Below are 18793 nucleotides of genomic sequence, written 5' to 3'. Positions count from 1 at the left end.
GATGCGGGAGCAGCAGTTTCGGTTTGTTTTCTGATCCTCTCAGCCTCCCGACGTTTCTTCATGGAGTCTACCATCCTTTAAGGACGTTTTCAGACTGGGAAGTGTACCAAGACTGGCGACCCCGCGCCCACACCACTCCGGGAAAACAGCAAACTCAATGCAAACACAAATCTTCATCGCAGCTGCTTCTGTTCCCCTAAGGTTTTCCGGACCTGCACACACCAGGGCTCCAAGTCCTTTCTGTGTCAGCTTGTCTTCTCCATCTCGTTGGCTTGTCCTCGGATGCCTCCTGCCCAAGGCCCAAGAGTACACTTGACCAACAGGGAAATCGCAGGACGACCCCGCCTGGTTCACTCGCACGCCCCGAGTTTTAGGCGAGCCTTGCAGTCCTGGGCAAGTCCATAGTCCCCCTGTCTGCTTGTCCACACTTGCTGGGGCGGGACACGGCTGGAGCAGGGACCAATGAAGGAGTGAGAATCCCAAAGCTTCCTAGATCTGCAGCTCTGCCTCTGAGCTCCAGGAGTGCCACTTCTTCCCAGCAGGGGGCGCCGTGGGGCTGCTCTTCGCCCAGAGAGGAATGCCAATGGTCAGCACCTGCTCTTTGGATTCTCCATGCGAAATAAATGCGAATTTTTCACGGAGCCAAGTTCATCATGGCTGTCAGCATGCCCGGGCTGAAATCCGAAGGTGACTTCAAAAAGCGACATGATTTTGTTTCTAGGTGCTTTAATTTTGTTGAGGAGATCAGATTCTGCCAGGAAGGTGATGGGATTCTATTCGAACCCAGGATGTGCTCCTAAACGCTGACAGAATCGCCTGGCTCCCAATGCGAGTAGGAAGGAAATCAGATGCAGACCCCACGGTTTTGCTTTGTTTCTTGTCCTCTCTGCTAATTTTCGATTGTAAACTAAAGCTCTGCTCTCTGAGCTGTCTTTCTCGCACACCCCTTCCCTTCTGCAGTCCCTCATAGCTATGGCCCTGGTGTGCACTTGTCCAGTGTGTAAACCCCAGAAGCTGCCAACCGATGCCTTCTCGCTTGCACACCCAAGGTTTGGGGCCAGCTTTGCGATCTGGCGATGTCCATAGTTATTTGGTCCGCTCTCTTGTCCACACTGGTGGCTGCCACACAGGGATCCTGGCCAAGTACATAATTAGTCACCCCTTGCTTGTCCGCATTGGCAGATCCCACAAATGGAGCCTGGCCAGAAGCAGAAAGGATTCTTCACAGCTGTGAGTTGCAAACCAGGGATTTCTTCACAGTAGAGGGCGCTCAGGTGCCAGCACTGTGCCTTGCCCCAATTCCACCTGGCCAGAGGACTTGCTGACAGAACCATCCTCTCAAGCAAGTGCTTGAGACTTGCCTCTGAGACAAATTCTGCTCTGTTGTCAACCATCCAGGGCTGAAATCCCACAGCGATTTCAAACCACCTACTTGATTTCGGTTCTCACCTCTTTCTGTTTGCTGACAGGATCTGACTGCCACTGTGTCTCCAGGAATGCCCCTCTCCCACATTACCAAGGTCCAGTACCTGAGCTTTGGGTTATGTACTTCCGGTTCACCCCTGACTGTGACTTGTCAGCCAAGTCAAGTTCCCCTGTGCCATCAGCAGGCAGAGGCTGAATCGACCTTGATTGCTAGCAGCAGAGTTGATTTTGTTTAAAGGTGCTTTCATTTTCAGTTTGAACCAGACTTTGCCAGGGATATTGTGGGATCCTTTGCAAACCCAGGGTCCAGAAAAGGTGGAGGAAACCCTGGATAAACCGCTGGCGCCTATGTATATAGGAAATGGGATTCAGACTAAATTTCATTTACATTTTGGATTCTATCTGCTAGCCATCATTTCTTTTCTTTCTATTTATTTACTTACTTACTTACTTACTTACTTATTGGTTTTTCAAGACAGGGTTTCTCTTGTAGCCCTGACTGCCCTTGAACTCACTCTGTAGACCAGGCTGGCCTTGAACTCCCACCTGTCTCTGCCTCCCAAGCACTGGGATTAAAGGCACGCATCATCTTTTCTAAATGGAGGAAAGCCAGCTGATTTCTCAGGTTCGTGTATTGCATGCCCAGCACCTTAGGAAAAATCACATTTTCAGTCTGGTAAGTCACCAAGGCATCTGAGCCAGGCCTTCCTTGTAAGACATATTAAAGCTCTGTGTTAGGTTTTGTCTGTGTGGATTTTTAATGCTGTCTGGTTTCAATGCTGTACCTGGGTAATCTAGGTAATGTCTGGTAACATTTATACAGATTTATACATTTTGGGGATTTTTTTAGGATGAACATATTTCTTTTATTTCCTATTTCCACACCCTCCCAGGTACATATTCCAGCTCTCCTTAAATTTCACAAATTTGTTGTCTAATTGATATCCCATGCATATTTTTATTTATACATATATTAATAAGAATAACCACCATAATGTTTTTAATTTTGTCTTGTTTCTCCGTGACTTGTCCATTTACATGCAATCCGACTCACCTTCCCATCCCTCCTTATCCCTCCTGTGCCCTTGAAAACCCACTTGCAAAGAAACCAAATATAAAAACAAATAAATCCAAGTGATAAACAAAAATCTAACCTGTTGGAGAAATATAAAGCTTCAGAAAAAAGAGTCAGTCTTTTACAAAACAGCAACAAAAAGCTCTCCCCTGTATTAAAGCACTGAAACACTGCCCATGAAACATACCTTGCAAAAGAAAGCAAATGTAAGCCGGGCAGTGGTGGCACACGCCTGTAATCCCAGCACTTGGGAGGCAGAGGCAGGCAAATTTCTGAGTTCAAGGCCAGCCTGGTCTACAGAGTGAGTTCCAGGACAGCCAGGACCACACAGAGAAACCCTGTCTCGAAAACCAAAAAAACCAAAATACCAAAAAAAAAAAAAAAAAAAAAAAAAAAAATAGAAAGAAAGAAAGCAAATATAAAAATGAATAAATAAATTTAAAAAATGTCTCTGTGACAGCTAAGGTGTGTCATTTTGTGTCACGAAATACACTTTTTTGCCCAAACAGCGTTGCTCATGTCTTGTATGAGAAATTTCCTCCACTGTGAAAAGCCTTTCTTTCAAATCTTTTTTATTTTTACACGATGTTACCAGATTTTAGGAAAACTACAACTTTTCAAATGTTTGCAAAGCCCTGTGTTAGGTTTTTATTAAACTGTATGTGTCTTTTTTAAAAGGCTCTTTGGTTTTAATGCTGGACTGGAGAGTATAGCCAATATCTGAAAACTTTTGTTTTGTACAGTTTTGTGATTACTGATCAGTCAGAACATGTTTCTACTCTTTCCTGTTTCCAAATCATCCGACGCATACATCTCAGCTCTCCTTTACATTTGTAAACAATTTGTTCTCTAATTGTTTTCCATGAAAATTGTTATTTATAAAGATATAAATGTGTATAAGCTCTTTAACATTTTTAAACTTTCTATTGATTATTTGTAAATTGAACATTTGCATCCTAATCCTACTCAACTTCCCATTCCTCCACATACTCCCTGCAACACCCACTGCAAAAGAAATCAAATATAAAAAAAAAAAAACAACAAAAAAAACCAAAAACGAACTTCTTGTCTTTTTGACAGCTGAGGTTTGTCCAGGTGTGTGATGCAATATTCTGTTTTGCCCAAAGAGATTTACCAGAAAATATTCATTGCAATGGGTGGTTGGTCTGGTTTGAGGTTTGTAGCGTCTCCTACAGTAGTGCTAGAGGATCTCTGGACCTCCCCTCATAACACTGCAGCCCCTTTCTATGTCCATTTACACTTTTAACTATATGCCTGATGTTACACTGTAGCAGGTCTCTATGCATGTTTATGGATTTTAATGTTATAACTCAAATAATGCTGCATCTGCTTTCTATGAATTGACCTGGTTGGGTTTGGTGCTACTGTTGGTTGGAGCTTTATTTTACCTCTTTGGTGTTAAGCCTCTATGAATGGCTGACTAGCATTTGCATGCCCAATGTTATTGGAGTCTAGAGAATCAACACACCCCAAAGAAACAAACATTGACGTCCCTTATAGCCCTGTTTCTAAAAGTTAGTTGATATAACCAAAAAAGTATCCAGTGGTAAAAGACTGAATGAAGAGTTTGTGGAGATCAGATGTGCAAGAATTACTGTTCTTCACAAGAAGACTGAAGTTTTATGGTCTGCAGAAAAATGCTTGTGCCTGAAGAAAGTCACACTCAATAGATGACCAAGTCTCCAGATGACAGAGATCGAATGTCTCTCACTCATGGGCCCTAGGCTTGCTAGATACATGAAATCAGGTTTTCTTCTTGTTGTAAGAGAGAAGCTGAGTGAAATGTGTGGAGAAAATTTGGGTAATGAACTGAAGAAGGATTGAAAGGCAGGAGGGGCAATACCCAGAAAGATAACACATAGTTGCACAAAATCAACAACAGGCAACTCCACATCATTGTGTTAGAGTCCATGATGGCAGAGAGAAGGAACTACTGAGAATGCTCTCACTTGATCCACCACCAGAAGGCAAAAGAGAGGAGGGAGGGGGCAGAGAGACAGAAAAGAAGGAGACAGAGACACAGACAGAGGAATACCTTCAGCCACTTCCTTCCAAAAAGAACATACTTCCTCATCTTTCCAAAAGAATACAACAAAATAATCCTACTAGGATTCCACAAAGGACAATGTAGCAGGTCCTGTCTTAGCATTGGAATGGCTCAGTGACCAGGCTTGAAGAGTCCTGAGCTTAACTGTCCTGGTCCCAACCAATCAGTCCTGGTCACAAGGGTGGCTGTCCTTCTGGCCTGAAGATTCTCAAGCAATATCTAAGCAAAACATCTTCTCCAAACCCAACTCTAACACTACATATTCACAGGTTAGAGATCCACAAGGAAACATACTCATTACTTGCTGATTATGTAGTCCATCTCCAGGGTATCTAAACTGAAAGGGTTCTACTTGTATAAATGTATAATTAAGAAATAACAATTTTCCTTTAGTGATTTTTGTACTTGAAACAGAAATTCTGTGAGAATGCCTGATATTTTCTTTTGTTGAGAAGTATAAAAGAGCTCTACTTCCATGTCTGCTCTTTACAAAAGAAATTTTGGAAGGCTGTCATTGGCTCAGTGAATCAAGATGTATTACCAGAGTCCTCGCATCTCCGTTGAAAGTTCCATGTGATGTGAATTAAAGAAAAAGTTGAAAATTCAAAGGAAAACATGCTGGTCAGTATTTCTGTGCAATGCTTATTTTATCTTCTATATAGACTTCCTGAAAAAACGATGTTCAGAGAGCAAACTGTAAGAAATGATACTTAAGTGTCCTCCTCACTCTGAGAGCTGTGTGATCAATCTCTAGCCTGGTACATGACTTAGGTCACAGCTTAGGACTTTCTGGAGGAAAGAAGATGACTTAAGATTCCTGAGAATACTACAAAGATAAAACTACAACACACAGTCCCAGAAAGTACAAAAACACTATCTTGGAATCACACCGGATGTAGACCTGCTTGAGCACTAGTACCCACATCCTCAGCATGGTGTAGAGAACACAGTTGGCCCTGGAGGGAAAGGGTGGGCTACAGTTGTTGTTGTCCATGTCTCCTTGGGATGCCTGTGACTCCTTCGAACTCTAACTCTGAGAGACCTCTTTGCCCTTCCTCATGGCACAATTCAATCTGCTATAGTGTCTCAGATTCTTCAAGCTCTCAAATACACAAAAGGTCTATAAATCCCAATATGCAACCCAGCCATCATCAGAGCAGTGACTTAACTCTCCACAGAAAAAACATGGCTCAGACTTGGAATACCTTGTACTCAGGGCTGGCAAGACATGTATGCTTGGCAGTGCATGTTCTGCAGAATCTGATGTCCCTTTGACAAAACTGGGACAGGACCACATCATCTTCTTGGCTTTATTCAAGGAACTCAGTGGGCAAGTCATTGACCTCTGATTTGGAGAAGACTCTAGTTAGTGGATTGTACTCTATACTTCATGGCCCTTCCCAACCATTACCCTGTGAGAAACTGGGTTTTAAACCCACAATCCTAGCATCTGATTGCATTGCCTAAGTAGGCAGGATTCTGCCCAGTCTGGTAGAAAAATCCTTTTATCCCAGAACCTAAGGGAAAGAAGCAGATCAGGAACAAAATCCGAGGGATGTGGATCTCTGATCTCAAGGCCATCCTGGTAATCAGACCTAGTTTTGAGTCTACAGGTAGGGCTATACAGGAAAACCTAATACAGGACCAAGTTCCCAGATGACAGAGATCCAGTCTCTCTCATTTGTGGGCCCTAGGCTTGCTAGATACATAAAACCAAGTTTTCCTTTTATCAAATGTGAGTAGCTGGGTAAAATGTGTGGGAAAAAGTTGGATAATCTTCTCAAGGATGATTGAGAGGTAGGAGGGTAAATAGTGAGAAAGAGAACTCAGAGTTGCATGAAATTAATGACATGCAGATCCACATCACCAGAATCAGACAACTGGTAAATATATCTGTTAGTTTTCCATGGCTCTGACAAAATAACCTAACCAAAATGGAAGCAACTTATGAAAGAAGTGGTTATTTTGTATTATGAATGCAGAGGTTTATATTCTGTGACAGCAGAGAGAAGGAATGGCTAAGATTTGCACATCTTAATCTACCACAAGATGGCAGCACCAGAAGAAGGGAGGGAGAAAAAGACATGCACAAAGACGTGTGTGTGTGTGTGTGTGTGTGTGTGTGTGTGTGTGTGTGTGTGTGTGTGTAAACAGACAGAGAACTCCTGGAGTCACTTTGTAAAGAGATCACACATCCTCAGCTTTCCAAAAGAGTTCAACCAACTAGGAACCAAACATTCAAATATGAGCCTGTGACGACCACCTTCATTTAATCAACCACTGAATGAATGAATAAAAAATGGATGGATGAATGAATGAAACAATCTATTTATAAAGAGTGACAAAGCTTCCATGCTGATAGTCTATCAATTAACGTCAGGGTGCATGCATTGAAAGGTTCAGTAGGTACACTGCTACATCTGTGTGTCAAGATCTTTCCTTCAGCTCTCTGAAGACTGAAACACCAGAAAGTTCTCAGGTTATCTCCAGTTCCTTGCCTAGAAAAAATACAGAGCACTTTGGTCATTTGGTTTTTAAGTTCTAATACATGTTTATTTGCTTGCCTAATGCTCTGAAGGTAAGAAAGGTTGAATTTGATAGATTATTTCCAGAGGGATGCAGTCCATCCCAGCAAGGTAGGCACAGCAGCAGGAAGAAGACGCAGTTGTTCTCACTGCATGAGCACTTAAGAAATATAAGAAGTGGGCCCAGGCTTTCAAATCCTCTAAGTCAATTTGAACCTGAGTGGACAGATTCCTGTGTCACAGACAGAAGGCATGGCAGCATGACACAGAAGCGTGATTGTCACGTTGTTCAAAGTTCTTTCTTGTGGTGTATGACAGGAAGCAGACCATTGACTTTGCAGCCCACAGATGCTTATGTGAGAGGAATTCACAGGAGACTAATGGGCTGACCACTGATCTTACCTTCCTTCCTCCTGAGCCAGGGGTTCTCTTCAAGTTCCCCTTTCTGAATAGCCTGCTACAGCTCTGCTCTCTGCCTCCTTCTTTCCTCACAGCTTCTTTGATCTCTGCTTCAATGGAGGACATTGTCCTGAGAATTCAAACTCCATGTGAGATCATCAATGTCCTTAGCATGTGTTCTTCAACAGGAGTTCTGCAGTCTCACCTGCTGACCCTCCCACACCTCTCTACTCCTGAGTGAGCTCAGAGCTCCTTCCTCCCTGAGTTATCATACTCAGGAACACTGTAGATCTTAGACATCCCAATGCTACAGGAAATTATTATCCAGCTTTGATTTTCTTTAAGAAACATCTTCTCCTGCACACTTCACGTGGGAGTCAGGAGATTTTGGAATGACCTCTGAATAAATCAACAAGTTGAAAAATGAAAAATTAACATAATGAATTAAATTAGACAATAAACATATCCTAGGTGGTTTTGACTTTATGAAAATTTGTAAATAGTATTTGAGGTGCATGAAACATGTTTCACAAAACTATGCTGATTTGTAAAATGGAGATAACCAGGGTTTGACAAAAACTGGTGTTCCTGAACTTTAATGTGCTAATATGTAAAGTTAAATGGGTTATCTGAGGGAAACAACATGAAACTACACAGCATAAATTCAGCTTGCACTTCCTTTGCCTTCATGATCTAAGTGAGAAGTTAATCCATCTCTGAAAGGTTAAATGTTTCATAAAATTAGCTTTTTAAGTTAAAATCCTTGAGTTAAAGTTAAGTTAAAGTTAAAAGTGTCTTCTGTAAATAAATAATAATTCTGTAAAAAAACAAAAAACAAAACAATCAATCAGGGCAGCCAGTAGTGGCACATGTCTTTAATCCCAGCATTGGGAGGCAGTGGCAGGCAGATTTCTGAGTTAGAGACCAGACTGGTCTACAGAGTGAGTTCCAGGACAACCAGAGTTATAAAGAGAAAGCTTGTCTTGAATTACCAAAAAAAAAAAAAAAAAAAAAAAAAAAAAATTAAAAAAAATAAAAAACAAAAAATAAAAAGAACCAATCTACCAATCAGTCATGCTCATAAAAAGTCAATCCCTTTAATGTAGTCTGAAATATCTAAAGTCTCAGTGTCCTATTCTGATTCAATGTTTGCCTAGACAGTTTTCAGCCCTCTACCCAGCCTTCAAATGTCCACACATTGGAGATTTCCTTGGCCTTCAGCATGGTCCAGATATAGTCACCAAAATAATTAAAGTGACCTAAATTAACAAGAAACATATAGGTTTAAAATTAACTGATGAACTTATGTTTATTAACATTTCAAGGTTTCCCTGACCATGATCTAACATTTAGGTAAATAGGTGGTTCTGCATTTAAATTTTTGTGCCTCTGAGCTTGGTTTTCTTTGACTTGTCAGAGAAATAAGACTGTTATTTATCTGATCATTAATAAAAAGGACTTAAAGCTTTTAGTTGGCTTCATTAACATGGTTGTCAATAACTAATTTTGTGGTTATTATTAAATCCATCCTTTTTTGTTTTAACTTTATTTATTTAATGTGTGATTATTCTGCTGCATATACATCCACCTACCTGAAGAGGGCATCTTATCCCCTTATAGATGGTTGTGAGCCTCCATGTGGTTGCTGGGAATTGAACCCATAACATGGTTGTCAATAACTAATTTTGTGGTTATTATTAAATCCATCCTTTTTTGTTTTAACTTTATTTATTTAATGTGTGATTATTCTGCTGCATATACATCCACCTACCAGAAGAGGGCATCTTATCCCCTTATAGATGGTTGTGAGCCTCCATGTGGTTGCTGGGAATTGAACCCATGACCTCTGGAGAGCAACCTGTGCTCTTAACCACTGAGCTGTCTCACCAGCCCCTATTAAGTCCATCCTTAAATGAATATTCAACTTGTACAAAAATATTTGAATGAAATATTAATCTATTTAATATAGAGTCAATCCTTCATGTAAAAAAAATCTAAGCTTTCAATAAAAACCTACTGTATATGATAAATGTGAGTTTTGAATGAGGACAATCATTTAAAAGATACAACAAAAGGCTCTAACCCTCCAAATAAAAATTCACCTTTTGCTGCACCACTGCAGTCTCAGCGATGTGGCTGCCAACATGGAAACTGAAGAAGGAGACCAGCAATAGACGTGCAGACCTGGAAGTGGGGAGCCCGGGAGCCCTCAGCCTTCGACAGACTAACAAATAACTAACTTAAACAGCATCAACATCAAACAACAACAACACCACAAGGAATCAGAGACAGTTTTCTCCAGGGAAGAGCTCCCAAAATGATTATCCAAAGCCAAGTCCTCAGCCTCGAAATAATATATACAAGTGACAGTGTACAGACTAATCAGGGTGTATTTGTATATTATGAACACACGCACAAATACACCTACTGTAGGATATACACACAAACATGCAATACAACACATATGTGCTACACACACAGAAAAAGAGGCACATGGAAGGGGTTGGAAGGAAAAAGAAAGGCATGGAAATAAGGTTATTATATTATAATTTCCAAAATAACATAATTTAATAAAATAAACTTTTTGAGCCAGGCTTGGTGCTTTACACTTTAAAAAAAAAAAAAAAAAAAAAAAAAAAAAAAAAAAAAAAACATTTATTTCATTTATTTGAGTACACTGTAGTTATTTCCGGACATACCAGAAGAGGGCATCAGATATCTTTACAGATGGTTATGAGCCACCATTTAGTTGCTGGGAATTGAACTCAGGACCTTTGGAAGAGCAGTCAGTGCTCTTAACCACTGAGCCATCTCTCCAGCCGGTGCTATACTCTTTTAATCCAAGCTCCCAGCGGGCAGCAGGAGAATCTTTTTAGTGCAAGGGCAGCCTGGTTACATAGCTACTTCCAGGACAGCCAGGGCTATAGAGAGAGAAACTATCTCAAAAATAAATAAATAAAAAAATAAAAAAATAAAAAAATACATTAAGTAATAATAAAAACACATTCTTTCTAATTCAGTCTCAATCCTCTAACTAAACCCAGTTTTATAAACAAATACTTGGTGCTCTTAAAAGTCAACATTGTTTGTGGAGAGTCAACTCTTTGAAAAAATGTTCCTCCTCTGTATGACACACTGTCCTCTTCCTAGAGACTCTGCCTTTTATCATTGTCCACCATTACAAAACATAAGTATTTTCTCTCATAATGGAGCTTCAAAATCCTATTTAGATAAAAACTGGAAATTTTACCTAAAATGTGTACTAAGGCATGGGACTGTCTCCAAGAGGAACACAGATCTGGAAACAAGCAAAAGGTTAACTATGTAACAAAGACATTCTTAAAGTTTTAAACTTAACCTGGGGGATGAGTCTTGCAACACTAACCAATGACCAGGTTTCAGTGTCTACACCTGGAGAATTACTTAGTTTCTCCTGAGGTTCCTGATCCTGAATCAGAACTGGGTCTTGGCAGAGATGGGATTGAGTCTGCTGCTCAGACTCAGGGTACTGTGAAGATCATGTGGGGAAAATACAGCTGCTTCTTGTTTCTTTGATTGTTTGATTGTTATTTTGTTTTTTTGTTAGGTTTTTTTGAGACAGGGATTCTCTGTATAGCTCTGGCTGTCCTGGAAATCACTATGTACACCAGGCTGGCCCTGAACTCAGTAAACTGCCTGCCTTTACCTCCAGAGTGCTGGGATTGCAGGCATGCCCCACCACTGCTCTGTCAGCCCCTTTTTCTTAACTAGTGAAAGTGCCCTGCTGGGTGTTGACTTGCCAGACTAGGACATCAGGGACTGTCCTCCAAAACTTGGCTTGTGCGGAGGTGGGGGTACCACGTGCCTCCAGGTCCGGATGCACCCTGGAGTATGATTGTCCAGTCACCTGGACTCCTGACTCAGGCAGACAAGACCAGGATTTTGCTTCCTGGATTGTTGTTGGTCTTACTGCCACCCCCTTCTGGATCCCCATCCACCCACGCACCACCCATCCCCAGAGAAGGATGGCTTCAATCTGGAATGGACACCTATCTGGGGTGGAGGTTAAATGTTGGGAGCTCCCAGAGTCTCAGATCTTGTGCAGCTGCTTTTGGGTGGGGCAGATTTCTGTCCTAAGATAGCCACCAGTTCCTCTTTGGCTGGGCCTGCAAGATTCTGCAAATTTTCTTAGCCTAGCGGGTGCATTTTTACATTGCTGACTGCAAGCAGTTTGCAGGTGCCAGCTTGACCCGGGCAAGCACAGCTAGAAGCTTGCTTTCAGCTTGGTGGAGTCTGGACTTGGCTGTGTGTTTTCAGCCAATCCCTGACCATGATAGACATGCTGCAGAGGAACTTTAGTTCCCTAGAAATCCAGGTCCTTTGGGACCAGTGCAAGCTTATTCTGTGGGTACCTAGTCCCAAAGTGCTCCTCAGCCAGACCAGTGCCATCCCCAGTAATCCACCAGGGCTCACCCTGCAGTGGCTGAACTTTCTAGGATCTACTCCATCTGCTCAGCCCTGACCTGCATTAGGTTTCTTTTTCTCGGCTGCTGACAGAGCTTTAATTTCTTCTTCTGTGCCGAGGTTCCCTTTTGGATTTTAGCAATGATGCAATTTAAGAAGTTCCCCACCCTGCAATGTCTCCGTTTTTTTTTTGGGGGGGGGGACAGTTGGAGGGTTGGCAAACCAGGATTGGCTGTTGTAGCTGGCTGGTTTCTTTCCAAATGCAGAGCCAGCTGGCTGCAGCAGGTCTTCTCTAGCACACCAAGCAGCTAAGCAAGTACAGTTGTCCTAAACATTGTAATACAGACACACTGAAACAGAGAAACTTCAGAGGATGGAGAAACACAGGCCTTAGCATTACCTCCTCCTGCTGAGGACTGTGTTTGGCTATGGAGCCCAGTTACCTGTCACTCGGGTGACAGAGCAGGGAGAGCTACAGAGGCTCAGCCTCTTTGTTTCCCCACCTGGGAAAACCTTCAGCCATGGTCTGAGCCTTGCTACTCAGGGGTTATAAGATTTATAAGACAGCAAGTGTCCGGCCAGTTAAGGCCACTCAGACAGAGTATGGAGATATTGTTAAATATTCTAAATCGTGTGAAATCACAAATGACCTGGGATATCAAACTCTCTCTCTCTACTTATCAACACAGGAAGCCTCACCACACCTGTTTCCTGGAATCATGGAGTCATAGAAGTAGAAATGGCACTTAGCATGCTGAAGATATACTTGGATAGATGGGTCAGACCTGAGATTCCATAAACAAATTCATGCCAAAACAACACTTGGTTTGTTTTCCAAATACAACTCCCACTCCTCAAGACAGGGCTTCTCTTTGTAACCTCTTCAGACCTTCCCAGAGCCCTCCTCTGCAAATTAAGGAGCTGGTTTCTTGCTCCTGGGTCAGAAGACAGGCAACATGCTGATTGGATTACTCTGCACTCCTGGTCATATGACACAGTGATGCCAATGGAAGCTGGGATGTCATGAAACTGTCAGCCTTTGGTCCAGCAAAAGAAGTGCTCAAACACCCTCAGAACAGAAGAAATGTCTTGATAGATTATTTTCTTGAAGAAGGTTAAGATCTACAATACACAAATAACTCAGATGTTTTTTATCCTTTTAAGTAAACACTTTCTCTTTATTATTTCTCATTTTCATGTTTATTGGTATTCTACCTAACTGTATGAATATCTATGTGCAGGTGTTATATGCCCATGAATTACAGTTACAGAAAGTTGTGAGCTGACATGTGTATGCTAGGAATTGAACTTGGGTCCTTGGGAAGCCCTGCTAGGTATCTTCAGATGAACTCTGATCTGCTTAACTAGTGAGGCATTTCTCCAGGCCCCAGAATTCAGCACTACTACTGCTCTTAAGATGAGCTCTGATCTGCTTAATGACTGAGTCGTTTCTTCACAGTGAAGTGTGTGGTTTGTAGGAAGATGCTTGCAATGAGAGAGAAAGAAGTCAGTCTCAGAGTATTAGACCCTGCATGTCCCCCAGGTATTGCTCCTGCATCTGATAGAAACATGAATTACTACATGTTCTTGAGATAGGAGGACAGCTGGAGACACTTGGAGAACTAGGTGGCATAATGGGAGGAGAAAGACTTGAGAAGTGACTTGGCACTGGATGATGGAGGATGGAGTAGTCTCATAGCAAATTACTTAATTGCATGAAATTAACGTTGTGCAAACAAATGTCCTCCAACACACAATAATCCTGAAATGAGTTAGTAAATGAATGCATGTGCCCATGAATTGATGAGTGAATGAGAAAGCATCCTGTGGGGAGACTCTATCAGGAGCAATAAGGGTGCATGGCTTGGTGGGTTCAGTGTGCAAATCATCACATCTGGGGTGCTTGGGTGTTTTCTGTAACTCTCCAAAGACAGAAGCACCAGCTAGATCAGGATTATTGCTGTCACTCACACCATGCTGAAAGAATCAGAATCAATGTCAAGCACCATTCGTCATTTTGCTTTCAAGTTCTGAAAAGGGTGGGTTTTCTCCTGCTTCCTCCCCCACCTATAAATGCAAGAAAGGTTTATTTTGTATGAGAGTTCCAGTTGGAGACAGTCCATGATAGCAGGGTAGGCCCCACAGCAGGAAGAGGAGGCCTGTTGGCTTCACTGCATGAGTAGTAAAAGAAGGAGACATGTAGGCTTAGATATTTAAAAACCTGCTTTAAATATTGTTCTTTAATGCTTCAGCCTCCCTTTTAACCCAGAAACAGCCAGAGTTAGCGGAAAGAAATGATCATAGGTAATGGGGGATCTGGGCCTGTGTAGAGATAGTTCTTTGGAGCAATTCCAATCTTCATTGTCAAAGAAAATGCAAAATGCAAAAAGGTCCTAACCAAAAACATCCAGGAAACCCAGGACACAATGAGAAGACCAAACCTAAGGATAATAGGTATAGAAGAGAGTGAAGATTCCCCACATAAACGGTCAGAAAACATCTTCAACAAAATTACAGAACAAAACTTCACTAACCTAAAGAAAGAGATGCCCATAAACATAAAAGAAGCCTGCAGAATTCCAAATAGATTGGTCCAGAAAAGAAATCCTCCCTTCACATAAGTGTCAGAACACCAAATGCCCAAAACAAAGAAAGAATATTAAAGGCGGCAAGGGAAAGGGCACAAGAAAGATATAAGGGCAGACCTATCAGAACCATACCAGACTTCAGAGACAATGAATGCCAGAAGATCCTGGGCAGATGTCATATAGTCCCTAAGGGAACACAAATGCCAGCTATTATACCCAGCAAAACTGTCAATTAACAAAGGTGGAGAAATGAAGATATTCCATGACAAAACCAAATTTTCAGAATATCTTTCCACAAATCCAGTAGTACAAAGGATAATAGATGGAAAACTAAAACACAAAGAGGGAAACTAAACCCTAGAAAAAGCAAGAACGTAATCTTCTCTCAACAATCATAAAAGAAGATAGCCACCACACAAACATAATTCCACCTTTAACAACAAAAATAACAGGAAGTAACAATCACTATTCCTTAGTAACTCTTAATGTCGATGAACACAATTCCCCAGCCGAAAAAGACATAGACTAACAGACTGGATACAAAAACAGGACCCAGCATTTTGCTACATACAGGAAACCCACCTCAATATCAAAGACAGACTCTACCTCAGATAAAGGACTGGAAAAAACATTTCCACGCAAATTGTCCCAAGAAACATTTGAGAATAGCCATTCTAATACAGAATAAAATTGACATTCAACTAAACGTTATCAAAAAAGATAAGGAAGAGCACTTCATACTCGTCGAAGAAAAAGTCTACCAAAAAGAACTCTCAATTCTGAACATCTATGCTCCAAATGCAAGGCCACCGATATTCATAAAAGGAACTTTACTAAAGCTCAAAGCACACATTGCACCTCACATAATAATAGTATACTTAAGTGACCCCAAAAATCCCATCAGAGAACTCCTGAACCAGATAAACAACTTCAGCAAAGAGGCTGGATATAAAATTAACTCAAGCAAATCAGTGGCTTTTCTGTACTGAAAGCCTTCCTAAACAGTCAGACTTCACAATAGTCACAAATAATATAAACTACCTTGGTGTGACAATAACTAACTAAGTGAATTTGTATGACAATAACTTCAAGTCTCTTAAGAAAGAAATCAAAGAAGATCTCAGAAGATGGAATGACCCCATACTTATGGATTCACAGGATTAATATAGTAAAAATCTTGCCCAAAGCAATCTATAGATTCAAATCAATCCGCATCAAAATTTCTACTCAATTCTTCATAGAGTTGGAAAGGGCAATTTGCAAATTCATCTGGAATAACAATAAACCCAGGATAATGAAATCTATTCTCAACAATAAAAGAACTTTATGGGTGGGGTGATAACCATCCCTGACCTCCAGCTGTACTACAGAGCAATTGTGATAAAAACTGTATGGTGTTGGTACAGTGACAGGCAGGTAGATCAATGGAATAGAATTGAAGACCCAGAAATGAACCTACACACCTATGGTCACTTGATCTTTGACAAAGGAGCAAAAACTATCCAGTGGAAAAATGACAGCATTTTCAGCAAAAGGTGTTGTTTCAACTGTTGGTCAATATAGAAGAATGCAAATTGATCTGTTATTATCTCCCTGTACAAAGCTCAAGTTCAAGTAGATCAAGGACCTTCATATCAAACCAGATACCCTGAAACTTCTAGAAGAGAAAATGGGGAAAAGTCTCAAACACATGAGCAAAGGGGGGAAGTTCCTGAACAGAACACCAATGGCTTATGCTCTAAGATCAAGAATAAACAAATGGGACCTCATAAAGTTGCAAAGCTTCTGGAAGGGAAAAGACATGGTCAATAGGACAAATGGCAACCCACAGATTGGGGAAAAGTGTTTACCAATCTAACCTCCGATAGAGGGCAAATATCCAATATAAACAAAGAGGCCAAGAAATTAGACTCTAGAGAAGCAAATAACCCTATTAAAAATGGGGAACAGAACAGAATTCTGGGGATCTAAACAGAATTCTCAACTGAGGAATGTTGAATGGCTGAGAAGCACCTAAAGAAATGTTCAGCATCCTTAGTCATCAGGGAAATGCAAATCAAAACAACCCTGAGATTCTACCTCACAGGAGTCAGAATGGCTAAGATCAAAAACTCAGGTGACAGCAGTTGCTGGTTAGGATGTGGAGAAATGGGAACAGTCCTCCATTGCTGGTGGGATTGCAAGCTGGTACAACCCCTTTGGAAATCAGTCTAGTGATTCTGATATTACCTGAGGACCCAGCTATACCACTCCTGGGAATATACCCAGTAGATGCTGCAACATGTAATAAGGATACCTGCTCCACTATGTTCATAGCAGCCATGTATATAATACTCAGAAGATGGAAAGAATCCAGATGTCCCTCAACAGAGGAATGGATACAGAAAATGTGGCACATGTACACAATGCAATAATACTCAGCTATTAGACACAATGACTTCATGCAATTCTTAGACATATGGGTGGCACTAGAAAACATCATCCTGAGTGAGGTAACTCAGTCACAAAAGAACACAAACAGTATGTACTCACTGATAAGTGGATATTAGCCCAAAGTTCAGAATACCCAATATTCAAATCACAGACTATATGAAGCCTGCAAGGAATGAAGACCAAACTGTGGATGTGTATCTTAGACAGGTGAACAAATTATGCACAAGACACATACGGAGACCAAGTGTGGAACAGAGACGGAAGGAAAGGCCATGCAGAGACTGCCCCTCCTGGGGATCCATCCTATCTACTATTAGAGTGGGTGGGTACATGGGTGGGGGAGCACCCTCATTAATTGGGAAAGGGGATAACATTTGAAATGTAAATAAATAAAATATCTAATAAAATCAATCTAAATTAAAAAATACAAAACAAACCAGATACCCTTGCTTTTGTGAAAACTTTTAAAATTCTATTTGGGGAGATGTCTATCAAAATCATAAAAGGTTTTAAACATATTTCAGAGTGTTAATGCCTGCTCTTTTTTTTAAACATTACTGTGTCCATTTTGTATTCAGTCTCATTTAGCTCATAACGTGAAATTAAATTCCTGTTCTCAGACAAGGCTTCCCAGAAGTAATTATTCAGAGATGACACTGAAAAATTCTCCTAAAAGATGACGATGCAATTTCTCATGTTCTGTTACCCAATACTCTGGAAATCCCCCTAACCACTTCCTCACCTAACATTACTTGGGACCAATCAGCTTAAAGGTCAGCTGGTCATACTTTGTCTACTAAAGCAAAATGTAATAATCCAACTCCCTTGCCTTCTGCACATGGTTTTCATGTAAAGCCTCTCCTAAGAGCAAACCAGTATCAAAGGCAGCTCCTTAATCTGCCCTGCAATCCTGATTGATCAGCCTTGGTGTGTTCATTCAGTAATCTGTCCCTATCTGTCTAAGTCTGTGTTTGATTGGTTTGTGAGGTGATTTCCTGTACCCCAACATAGATATACATAGTCTCTGAAGAGAAGCAAAGCAGGAGGAAGAGAGATATTTAGATTATTCTCAGACAGTGCCATTTGTTTATAAAACTCTCCTTTTAAAGACAAAGTAAGATGAAGTTTGTCGCGCGCCTATCGTCTCTCACGAAGGACGCACGGCAACAGGATTCTTCTGCAGGATTCTTCTGCGGACATTCTTTACTGTACAGCTTTTCGGTACCACTCCTGCGGCTGAGAGTTCTGAACCGTCCCCGGACGGGCCACCAACTGTCAGTGCCTAACCTTGTCCCGCAAGGAAAGACGCGACACGACCAGGTTCTTCTCTGCAGCACTTTATTTAGGACCTTCCTTTTCTTCTTCTACATGGGGCCCCAAGCCTGTCTTTTGCAGCCCTTATATAGCCCAGCAGCCCTCGCTTAGGGGCATGTCGCATTGTGATAGGAGAACTAAGGTTCACCTCATTAGCATGCCAATGTTGAGTCATTAAAGTTGTTTACCAGCTGCACGTGTGTTACAGTTGTTTGCCAACTGCACGTGTGTTAAAGTTGTTTACCAGCTGCACGTGTGTTACAGTTGTTTGCCAACTGCACGTGTGTTAAAGTTGTTTGCATGGACTAAATATTTCCTACCAGCGCTGTCTTGCAACAGCGCTGGATAAAGTGGCTTCCCACAGAAGTTTCCAATAGTATTTACTATTTAAATTGAAAATGGTTAAAAAGTAAGCTGGAGAGGATAGGAAAATTCTTTTTCTTTAATGAATATATGTAAAGTACATTAAACATCATTTCAGTAGAACAATAACTATTCAGATAGTTTATTCCCAAACAATGAA

The 18793-nt window shown here is 41.2% G+C and overlaps 1 long non-coding RNA gene across 2 annotated transcripts in view; it reads right to left on the bottom strand.

The window, feature by feature from the left end:
• Positions 1–6947: 6947 nt before the first annotated feature.
• LOC127667040 (uncharacterized) overlaps positions 6948–18793 on the bottom strand; it is a 31503-nt gene continuing 19657 nt past the window's right edge. The window contains exons 2-3 of one of the 2 annotated variants that reach the window (XR_007973774.1): positions 7496–7622; positions 6948–7066 (exon numbers count right to left, since the gene is read on the bottom strand). This is a non-coding gene — a long non-coding RNA (uncharacterized LOC127667040). The remainder of the gene's footprint in view (positions 7067–7495; positions 7623–18793) is intronic. The other variant, XR_007973775.1, reaches the window with a different exon arrangement.

The sequence above is a fragment of the Apodemus sylvaticus genome, chromosome 16, assembly GCF_947179515.1.
Source record: "Apodemus sylvaticus chromosome 16, mApoSyl1.1, whole genome shotgun sequence".
NCBI classification, from domain to species: Eukaryota; Metazoa; Chordata; class Mammalia; order Rodentia; family Muridae; genus Apodemus; species Apodemus sylvaticus.
The sequence above is the reverse complement of the archived record's forward strand: the minus strand, read 5'-3'. Positions and strand labels throughout refer to the sequence as shown.